Raw genomic sequence first — 12,189 nt, forward strand, 5'->3', positions numbered from 1 at the left:
TCAACATTGAAATCTAAGTTTCTCAACTTATCTATTCGTAAGTTACACGAGTTGGTTACAGAGGGTTTTGCAAATAGCTGGCGAAGACAGTAAAGTGTGCAAGCTCCGCGCATGTCACATGATGTGTCACTCTTATATTGAGAGCTTGCTGTGCTGCCCTTTGAAAAATTTATTAATGCAGGCTTAAGTGCAATCCCATGTTTGAGTGGTTGTAACAGCAAAATCAGCCCATCTTCACACATCAGTGGGGTTGGAAGGCCGACAGGAAACAAATAGAAAATCTGAATTCACACATCTGTGAAGGAGATCCTTTGTGGCGCTGCTCTGGATTCATCTGAATCGCGCTTTTGTTTAAATTTCATGTTCTTGAACGTAAATAGCCAAAAGATATTTATCCATTTATTTGCTTCTCGTCTTGTTTGTTCTATAAAATCACTTGAGCCAATTTCCCCATAACAGTTCCCCATTGACGTCCCTTTTTATCATTCACACACTGCTTTTTAAGAGTGTGTGTACATTTTAATGTGATCTAATGTAATTTAATTGAATCTAATTGTTGAATAAGTCCCTTTAGAGGGTGAAATAAATATAAACTCACACAGAGGCCCAGTTTCTTCAGACATTTTTCAAAATGGGAAAGACGAGGACATGTAATTATTAAGGCACTGTATTACAAGTCAAGAAATTATATGCAAAACAGTTATCCTTCCATATCTATAATCAAAGCAACAAAAAACAGTTTAAAATGAACCAAGGTAAACAAGATGGGCATTTAAAGGTCACAAAACTTCAACACCAATAATTTAAGTCGTTTTACAACGAGCTTAAAAAAATCTCATGAGACCAAGTGATTTTAACATACTGCTGTATTTCTCATCAAGAGAAGCCTGTCTTGAAAAGTTATATCCAGTTAATGTCAAGAACCGACAACAGCTAGTACTGCATTTTCTGGACTATAGAGCGCACCACTATAAGCCGCAGCTACAAATTCTTTTATTTTTTATTTTTTAAACTGGAAACGTACATAAATAAGCCGCACCGGGCTATAAGCCGCTGATATTGCCGCCGTTCGCGGTTTTCCATAAGGATGCAGCAGAGGGCAGCAGAGGGCTGCGTCCTAACAAATCTGATGGATATATTAAGGATGAGGCCCTCCGTCTCCAACGCCAAACCATGGTTTCGTTCACGCCAAGCTTAAGTGCAGCTGCTCTATTTCCCTCCTGTACTGCCAGATCTTTAGCCCTCAACTTAAAAGCTGCATCATACGAGTTTGAAGAAATTTCTCCGTCGTGCCTGCTGCTAGCATGTGCTTGTTCTAAATGAAAATTAGCACTTCTTTAATTTCGAATTTTGACTTCACTTCCTGTTAAAGAGCCCCCTGGTGGTTGAAAAAAAAAATCCACAGAAAGACGCACCGAGCTATAAGCCGCACGGTTCAAAGTGTAGGAAAAAAGTAGAGCTTAGAAGTGAGTGTTTTATGTGATTAGGTACATGATTAGGACTGAACTGGATAATTCCTCACAGAATTGAGATTTTTATTTTAAACACATTTTTGTATGAAGCCTTTGTGAAAAACAAAAGTGGATTCTTTGTCTTAAGAAAATATTGCTAACATTGTCTGTCTTTGCACTTTATTAAGAGGATGTCCATAATTATAGCATATCCAATTTATTAAAAGTTTATACATATTCAAATAAAGTACATTTACTACCCAAAGCAGCTCAAAATGTCTGTGTTCACCACCCTGCCCAAGTAAAATGGGCGACAAATGGAGAACAGCTACAACAGAAGGGTTTACATGGCAACAAATTATGTGCAGTGAAATGACAAAGCTTACATCATGAAGAGGTGCCATGTCTTTGTGAAACAAGTTAAGTTCTGCTTAACACCACAGTGACAAGAAAAAGCAATGACGCCTGCTCTCCTGAGAAGAAGCCGCTATTGTGTGCTTGGAGCGGGCCTGCAGACATGGAAATATGGTGACAATTGTGAAGTATCACTTCATAGGTGCAACAAATTACTCAGTGATGTCCTACTTTTAAAGACATATTGGACTCTGCTGTGCTGGGGGCCAAGAGAGCGACTGACTGAGGAGATGAAGCAAGCGGAATAGAACTGTCTTCAACACAGAGGTGAGGTGAAAAATACAAAAGGATGAGAGAGTACGAAGGGGAAAGAGAGGCAGATGTGGAGAATTATGGGATGTGAGTGAGGGCAAATGAGATGTGAGAGGAAAGAAGAACTTCTAAAGCAGAGAAACTTTAGCTTTATTCCAATTAATCATTAATAAACAGAACATCTAATCTCCTTTCATCGTTAACACGAAACTCTCTGAATGATTACATTCCACTGCTTACACTGCAAACACAAAGCCTGGAGGTTTTCTCATTAGGAAACGGCAAAAATTTGGAATAAGTAACACCTGACATTTTTCTTTTAGAGGTAACTGAGACAGAGCTTTAATATAGACTGAATAAATAAAGAAAGGTGGCAGAAAGCCACCACTCTGGAAGCAGAAGAGAGACCAAGATGACCTGACACCTGGTTATTTCTCACTTTTGACGAGGTCACAAATGTTAGGCTGATATTGGATTCCCACGAGCACTGAATGGGAATGCTGGGGAAGAGCAAGAATGGCCGCACAAAGACAGCAACAGGCGTCCTAATGAAGTCCCTCAGTCCCACCGCTAAAGTGACCCACTTCTCTTTTTTTTCTTCTCTCTCTCTCTCTTTCTTCCCCCCTCTAACTAAAACAGATGCCCTAAATTCTCAACAGGGGGGGGGATATGCATAAATTTAATTAAAATGAGTAAAAGCAACAGCATAGATGCTGAAATCCACCCGTTTCCCAACCGAATCATTAGTCTTCAGGCTGGCTTGGAACCCTGTGCGTGCAAAGTCTGATGGGGTCAATCTTCATTCCAGGGAGAAAATGTCACAATGAAAATGCTAAATTACAATAACACCAATGAACTTTCACTTTAAAGGACAAGACTGGATTAAAAAGATGTTTTAACTCTACGTGCGTATTTATGTGCAGTTTTATCCTGGTTCAAAATTTCCTTCAGGGTTTTTTTATAGGTTTTTCCAAGATTTATTTAAAGATTTAGATGTTCATAAAGCAAAATCATACATAATATTTAAAAGGTAAACCTACTGTGCATTTAGCTGAAGTAGATTATTAATCGGTGGTTGAGTATTTTTGTATTTGTATAGAGTTAAATAACTCAGTGTCTTGGAAAACTAAAATATCACACAAGATCAATAAAGAATACATTTAAAGGAATCAAGGAATCAGGCTTCTAAAAATAATGTTTATTATATGCAAGCATTATTAGTTAGGTTTCTTCTTGAATAAATGACTGCATCGATGCAGCGCAGCATGGAGACAACTAATTAAATCAGAACAACCAATGAAAGCTGTGAAATCAATCAATTACATTATGTGTTCCGATAAGGCTAATTTATCAGATAATAAATAGGATTTTTATTTTATTGGTCTGTTGTAATATTCGAAACTTAAATGTAGTTTTCCCATAAATCGCATTGAAAAAACTCATCATATTTAATAGAAATAAAGGCTTGAAAACATTAGTTTGTGTAATTAATCCATATAATTTACTTCACTCAGTGATAAAAATTAACTATTTAATACCATTCTTATTTATTTAACATGATTGTATTTGAATTTATGGTATTAAAATAAAAAAAAAAATTGTATCAATGTTATCAAAGCAGCATGGAAATATTCATTCATACTGCCAATCAGAAAAGAGATAGGTTTGAGTGTCCTGGAGGTGGATGCATTTTGGTACAAAATGTGTGCACTGACCTGGGATTAAAAGTCAGTGACCTTGTGAATATATTGGTTGAAGCTGATAAGAGTGCCATTATCCACAGTGTAACAAGTCCTTCACAAACACGAATTGAAAAGCCACAAAGAGATGAAGAAGCCATCACTGCAAAAGCAGTTTTAAGAAAGCCAAATTACATTTTGCAAATTCATTTATAAACGATACATTTTGATACTAATGATGATACTAAACCTGGAGTATTTTGTCATAACGACCATTGGTCCTGGGAACATCATACAATCTGAAGAGCATGAGGGCGGCAGCACGATGCTGCAGAGGATCTAAGGTAACAGCTCTTCCCAGGCTCTTTTTTTGGGGGGATTTTAAACACACAACTTGTGACAGTTCGCTCTTGATTTTTTTAATTAACTGAATGCATCCTTGACAGCCTTGGCTAAGTAATGAATAACATTACAGATTACGTGGTGATTAATTACAATAAGTCACTACCAAAATGGTAATTACTTCTTGATAAGTACAAGAAATTAGGTTCACTTTCAACCACCTTGCCTAAAGCTATTATTCACTCCCAGCCTCAATGACAAATACCTTTGTATGTTGATACATTGGTTTCTAAAGGTTTTTCTACAATTTCACACTTTGCTGGTAAGCTGCGAGATTTTTCCTGCTCTGATGGAACTCGTTCTTTTTACATCAGGAAGGACGAGCAGATTACTCCTGTCACAGCTCCTGTAGATGCACGACTGTGCATGTGTGCAAGCACACACGTGTGTTTGTTTCTGCCCGGTATCTGCTGTCATGCTGCTGGTGAAAAACGAGGTGCATATAAGTCATCCAGTGAGAGGTAGTCACTAATAGGATAGAGGCTGCTCCCTCTCCGATACCGAAGAACTGACAGACACACAAACTTGTGCACACATAGGCTTGTCAGAAACACACGCACATAAAACACACACACTTGCACACATCTACAGGAGTGAGCTATGGCCTTATTACCTACCTTTCTTTCTTTCTTTCTAGCTCGAGTCCTCCCATAAAAGCACAACGTTGTTCCTATGCTGTGTCCTCTTTTACACTCCATCCATCCACCCATCGCTGTTTTACACGCTGCCAATAAAATCTGTTACAATTTAGCATTTTAATATAATTAAAAAATGTTCACCGGCTAACATTCACTTTAGTCAATAAAATTCCAAGAAAGTTTTAAAATCCTCGCTAAATTAATACAATTCTAAGCATTAGGACCACTTTGAGGACGGGTTTGTTCTCATCTCTGTTTGTCAAGAGGGAAACTTTACCAGGGAGACAGAGAGACTCAAAAATAACTGATTTGTGATTAAAAATACAAAATGCTGGTAAAACAGTAGTAAACTTTGTGAAAAGTATCATATCAGAAAGTTTTTAAATTGCAAGCTCAAATAACCCTTACGTTTATACGAGTGAACGTCTGGATCACTGAGGTATATGACAGTATAAAGATGATAGTAGATGGCTAGAGGAATTGTATACAGTGATGGGGTTCACAAAGATTTGATGGGTTTAGTGATTTCAATTTAAATTTAAATTTAATGAATGGATGGATGTTTACGAGTGTTGAAGATGCACTAAGAACAATTATCATTTCTAACATGAATTAATCCAGCATCATAGCAGATTGAGTTTTGAAGCATAAAATTAGTTTAATGCTGGACAAGCCTCTTCCTCAAGCCAGACATTTGTTGTTGTTTTTTTTTTCTTTTTCTGAGAAGTACAACTCAGACAGAGGCAAAGTATCATGCTCGAAGAGTTCACTCTGGTGTGTGTGTGGGAGAATACGGCTGAAACAAGTGATGACAAGGGCACCACTTCAAAACTCACATAATTTATTGTTTTCTGCTGGATAATGCACACAGTCTAAACCACACCAAAGTCAACCGGAGCTACGACTGCTTGGAGAGAATCTTTAGCTTAGCGCAGCGAGTATAGACGACGACCGACTGTTTTGGTAGGATTTGTGATAACAAAAAAATAGTCAGTAATGTTGTTATAATTGAATCAATAATTAATACTACAGTTACACCTTTCTAATCAAAATCAAAATCTTTTTATTGGCTAAAATGTAATCCTGTCACAAATTTCGTTTTTTATAGTGTATTCCACCTCGCAATTTTGTCACACTGCTTTTCTCCTCTTACTTCACTCCTTTCTTCCTCACCTCTCATTATATTATTTTCACCCTCGTTTGACACAATGTTCTCTCCCCACCTCCTTGAAGCACCCGACACACCCAACCCGAACATTATAATAACATCTCTCACATCTCTTTTCCCCAACTGCACCTATTGCGCTTGCTCTGATCTCGTATATCCCCCCCTACCGTTCTTCCCACTTTCTGTCCCAATCCACTCTAACCTAACCCATCGCTCTCCTTTCTCTCCATACCCCTCGAAACTTTCATCATACCACACTCTTGCTTGATCTATTAATCTCTATTCTCACGTACTCTCTCCCCTTCTCCCTTGGCTCTTTTCCTTTTACCCTCCCTCATTCTTTCTCACCCCATTTTCTCCACCTCTCCCAACACTTGGCACCTGCTGGTGACGTTGTCTAGACTGGCAAGGAAGCGAGGATGGTGAAAGGGAGGAGGCGGATGGGAGACAACACAAATAAGCGGGTACAGAAACATGGGGGGATAAAAAGACATGCACTCTGATAAGGAGAGATCCTTCATACAAAAGATAAAGTGGCAAGGAGAAGTGAGTAGGACACCGCAAGAGCTGCAGTTGGAAGAGGGCTCATGATATGAAAACAGAGCTGACAATTTTTAGATGAAAAAAAAAACCCTTCATTTTGGTTCTTCTTGAGTTGTCACTGTTCTGCTTTTTTTTTTTGTTTGTTTTGTTTTTTTTTAGCTCCAAATTGCTGGCCTTCTTCCACGGAAAACAGCAGTAATCATTTTCTGAGGATCCCAGCTTCACGTTCACAAAATACCTCCCTCCACCCATCTGTTTTCATTTCTTCACAAGAGCCAACAAACCTCCCCTCTTCACAAACGGGATCAAAGCCGCGGGCCACGATCTGAAGGGACTCTCTCAAGTTCCTCCTAACATAAACGAAATTATCACGATCGGCGCTGTCATGTCGTGAATAATGACGGCAGTAGAAGAGAAAGGACAGCAGAAGAGAGGAGAAACGAATGCTTCAACTGTGTGATGAGGGGAGCGAGGACGAGCAGATGCTAGATTACATCTTTATGTGGCACTTACACACACAGGTTTGCTTGACGCCGCGTGTCTGTGTGCGTGTTTGACAGGAGGAGGTGTCCTGTCTGTCTGTAGCAGGATGTGATAATTAACCTTTCTCCTGCTGAGCGATGCTATTAAAGCCAGACTGTAAGCGGGTTTTATAAAGAACACGTCACATTACACAGTTTAAGTTGTTTTGAGGTGCTCTACAGTGAGGAAGCAATTGTTGGCCCTGTTCACGCAGGCGCCAGTTTTCTGATTCGTGTTAGTCATTTCATTTGTTGGATGTAGTGCCTTGCAAAACTATTTACACGTTTACAAGTGTCTGGACCTTTTTTACCGTCAGAACCAAAACGTCCATTGTGCATTTTAGGGATTTCATTGCATTACATCTATTGCGTCCTTTTATGAAGGGTCACATTTGGTATCAGACAAAGGAAACATCAACATAGAATCTATAAACTACTAAATACAGGTTATGAACTGTCCAAGGAGTTACTCAAATCTGAAAGAAAAGTGGGGAACTATCTTCAAGGAAGAAATGTGGCTGGAAAAAAGAATCCTGAATGGATGTGATATTCCATTCCATCAATGAATATATTTCTTCCCTGATGCAATGGCCATATATTCAAAGATAGCAATGCCAGCATTCATTAGACCCCAAGCTGTGAGAGAGTGGTACAGGGTCATCAGACATCATTTTTTCCCACATGGATTGGTGACCACACAGTCCAGACTTTAACTACACTGAGAATCTAAAGGATGGAGAAGGCATGGCGCAGTGATCAAACTCTCTGATCAATAAAAGATCTTGGTGAAAATTTAATGCAACACTGGATACATCTTGAGATAAATAATCTCACAGCAAATCAACAAATCAAAGCAAAAGCCGGTGCATCAAAATACGAGTTTCTCCATCAAGTCTGCGTCTATTCTTTTATTTGCAGAACAAACAAACGAAGATGGCCACTAGACAAAAATCAACGGAAATGCTCCCAGTTGCTACACTTGACGGGTGACATTACACTTACTAAATACACTACCATGTATTTACCGTAAACTGCTTTGTGAACGTGGTGCAGTACTGAAACAAACATTGGGATCAAAGAGTTGCAAAGGGATTTCTTTTATGTGAAATTTAAGCATTCATTCATTGGTGAATGAATTCAGTGGAACAAAATCACAATGCTGATGCAGACCGTGTAATACTCAAGAAACGTTTAACCTACTGAGTATTCAGAACCCAAAGACAATTCTGTGCTTTTATTCATCAGCATCAGGGACAAAAACACTGATCTGAAAATTCCTGATTGTTACATAATGAATTACAATTATTTTTTTTTTTTAAAGTATTTAAGATGCAGCTGCATACTCCTTCGCTTGAGTAATTACAAAAGTAAATCAATGTTTTTGTTTGCTTGTTTCTGTCCATCAGCATTGTTTTAAGTAAACCAGTGACTCGGTAGGTGTGAGAGAAATTGTGACAATGTAGATTAATCTGAACAAGCAATTTGAAGCTGATAACGGAAACACACACAGCACACACTGTTTAAGTGTGCTGTGTGTTGTGCCCCTTCTACATAGGTCTTCGAAAGGTTTGGTGACCTTATATGTTTCCTGCTCTAAACAAAACTATTGTCGTCTCACTGACTATTAAGATATCTTAAAGCTCTCGTCAAAACAGCTACAACATTTCAGCAGAGAACTGGTTTAAAAATGGTCTGAAAGCAGAGCTGGATTCTGCCGAGCAGTGCACCTGGATAAAACTGCTTTTGTAGGCAGATTCCTGGCATCTTTTTTTTCTTTTATCTGTGGCTCTAAATCTGAATTATTTTTTTTTACATAAAAAGGCAACTAATAATTTCAGTGAAAATAGTTACGGTATTGCATAACATTACTATAACACGGAGATGCTAAGGCATTAACAAAAGACTTGTTCCAACTTTGCAACACAACACAGACACTGACATAGTAAATTGTGATGATGAAAATACCAGATGTTTGCATATTTTTTTAGTGTTTCATTTAATCAAGCAAATTAAATTTTGGTTCCATTTCAGAAAAGAGAAGATAACATCTACAGTCAAAGATGGTGGTGGTGGTGTGATGGTTTGGCTTTGCTACATCGGGATGACTTGACATAACTGATGGAATGTCCAGTTCTGTTTTCTACCCGAACGCCTTGAAGGAGAAAGTCTGGCTATTGGATTGTGACTTTAAGTTTACATGTTCTTTCGTTATGAATCAAAAGTCTAAATGGAGGGTTTGGAGAAGCATATGGTTAAAGTCTGCACTAATGTTGGATGGTGTGGCCTGGCCCTTAACGGATTGTTCATGCTAAGAAAGAGGAAGAAAAATTCAGCAAAGAAAAGTTGGCTGAAATTCTTCCACATGTTTTTTTCTTTTTTTTGACAAATGAAAAAATCTAATCTTAGGTGTGGGAAGACATTACTTGTTCATACAAAGCCAGGTTGGCTTGGTTAGCTGGACTGTAAGCTTAACAATCTTATGCTGATTTCTATGTTAGTCTAAGAAAAGTCTCTTTTACTTAATTATATTCTTCTTTTTTTTTTCTTTTTTTTTTTTTGCATTATCCAAAATGACCTTGCAGGTACGAATGTGTCAAAATGTCCCCAGATCAACTAACTGAAACCATAGCAACTGGACAAAATAAAATCAATGTGAAAAGAAGTTACATCACACACACAAGTAAGGCTAATTGCAAAGCAGTGTGTCCTGATGGAGGGACTGCTGACAAGAGACCTGTGGTGAGGTCTGGACAATGTCACAAAAGAACGCCGACTGTCAGTTTAAATACCTGAACAATTCAGTAACACCTAACACTTGGTATGTTAGAACTAAACATGGCGCCTCCTCAAAATCCCACTGAGTACATTACTTTCTGGGCTTATGTAATATTACAATGAGCATTTAGAAAAAGTTATTCTTTGATTAAAAAGAATAATCTTTCTTTATTAGAAAGAAAGATTTTTCTTTCTTTCTAATAAAGAAAGATTATTTATTAGAATAATAATAAATTATATTTATATTAATAATTTATTATTATTAATAATAATATTAATTACCAAATTTAGAATTGGGTGATCAATGCTAAATTGATTACCCAATCAATTTAGCATTGATTGGGTAATCAATGCTAAATTACCCAATGATGTAAACAAGTGTTTGTTTCATTGTTTGCCCCGTGTGTCCATGCTGTTCTGACTGTTGTATAATCAAGGATGCAATGCACCTCTTGCCAATTAAAAATTGTGATTCAAGTTAAAAACGCTTTATTTAGAGTATCTTGAGTTTGGTCCTTTGAGGCAGCTGATGCAGAATATTTTTTTTTCTCTTTTATAAGTTTGAATAACTATTAAGTAAAAGGTAACATTGCCAGGTTGGCTGCTCTTTTTCATTTTGATTTTCTTTTTTCATTTGCTCTACAAATATGTCACTTTTGAGCCTACATGGAAGTCGATAGAGGCACACTTACAAGCAGTTGTGCTTAAATCATAACAATCTCTTCATATTTTAAAGCTACGCAACAGTTTTTGACCAGTCAACTCCTGCCTTATAATAGTGATCACATACTATTACTTCTGGATTGATTGGGTTTGATTACTTTGTTGATTTCTTTAAAACAATCCACCTATTATGTCCTATTATGTTCTTTGTGTACCAATATGGCATAATGATTATGCCGTCATAGAATGGCAAAGTAATATAGAAAATGAAAACAATGCTGAGTAAACAAACCTAGGTGTCTTTTTCTAACAAACATGAACACCGATAGCGAGAGAGAACAAAACCTAAAGTGAGGGCCAATAAAGCAGATGGGCCAGCAGTACAGTAGCATATGACTTTGTACCCTGAGCATCTCCAGTAGCGGCATGCTGGCCAAACCTTAGCCACTAATGAGGCTCTAGACGCAGTCCTTACTGAGTCCACTCCAAACATTGAACCACACACGCGCGCGCACGCACGCACACACACACACGCACACACAAGAAAATGGACAAAAGCGTAGGATGTAGGCATGTTTTCTCAGATTCATATATGTACAAATGGTTTTAGACAACTTTGGATAACAAATCTAAAGCTGAATAAGAAGCACACCAATAATACATCTTTGATTTGATTAAAACAAAATCAACTAGATCAAAATATCAACTAGTTGGTTTAGTCACCATCAATTATCACTCAAATCAATTCTGCCTGGTGACAGCAAAAATTTATTTTTGGTAGGTTTATTTTTATTTATGCAAAAAAACAAAAACAAAAACTAAGGGACACCACTGAAAACTGTGAATGAAACCTCTTCTACATCATTTTATGACATAAGATTTATTCTATTTTAAATAATTAGGGAAATTATTTTAGTTTTTTTTTTTGTTTTTTTTTTGCTTACTGTAGGGACACTGAGCTCCTTCTCTCAATAACTTGAAGGCCCTGATGGTTCGCCAGTACATTATTCATTATAATACGGCAACTTCCAAAAATTGTCTCAACAAAAAGAACATGTATGACATTAGTGCATTAGCAGGTCAGTGGTGAAAAGATGCCACTACATAGGGAACTCTACATACATCGTTTTCAGAAAGATCAAAGTAATTTTCTGAGATTAAACTCCAGATTTTTATTCTGCTGCAACTCCTGCTGTGTTGAGATGTTATTTTCACAGTACTGACTCCTGCTGTTTGGAAAAAGAACTGCAGTGACTGTGTCACAGGAAACACAGAGATTTCAGTCCAGCAGAGTTTAATTCACCCTGATCATGTGGATCAACTAATATTCATGCACAATGAAATTCTGATTGCCCACAAGGTGGTTCTACCATTACTTTTAGACTATTTGATTTTTTTTAAGATCTCACTGTTCTCTGAATGTCAGTGCATTTACATTTTCACATTTGTGAGAAGTAAACGCTTGTCATTGGAAGGTTAACATGCTCAAATTGAGACATTAGTTCTTATGCAAGAAAATTTTGCTTTTACTGCTTTCATAAATATTTTCCTTCAAGCAAAGAGAGACATTGTCAAGCTTTATATTTTTGTGTTGCATTGAATTGTAATTCTGTGTAGTTGGATTACTGAAAGAGTGTGTCGCACAAATAGCAGGATACAAAACAGAGATGCCCAACCCTACAT

At 37.5% G+C, this 12,189-nt stretch overlaps 1 protein-coding gene across 23 annotated transcripts in view; it reads right to left on the reverse strand.

Annotated features, from left to right (window-relative positions):
* Positions 1–12,189, reverse strand: part of ptprdb (protein tyrosine phosphatase receptor type Db) — a 221,713-nt gene that overhangs the window by 151,178 nt on the left and 58,346 nt on the right. The window lies entirely within an intron of this gene.

Source organism: Poecilia formosa, unplaced genomic scaffold (genome assembly GCF_000485575.1).
Source record: "Poecilia formosa unplaced genomic scaffold, Poecilia_formosa-5.1.2 Scaffold43, whole genome shotgun sequence".
Classification (NCBI taxonomy): Eukaryota; Metazoa; Chordata; class Actinopteri; order Cyprinodontiformes; family Poeciliidae; genus Poecilia; species Poecilia formosa.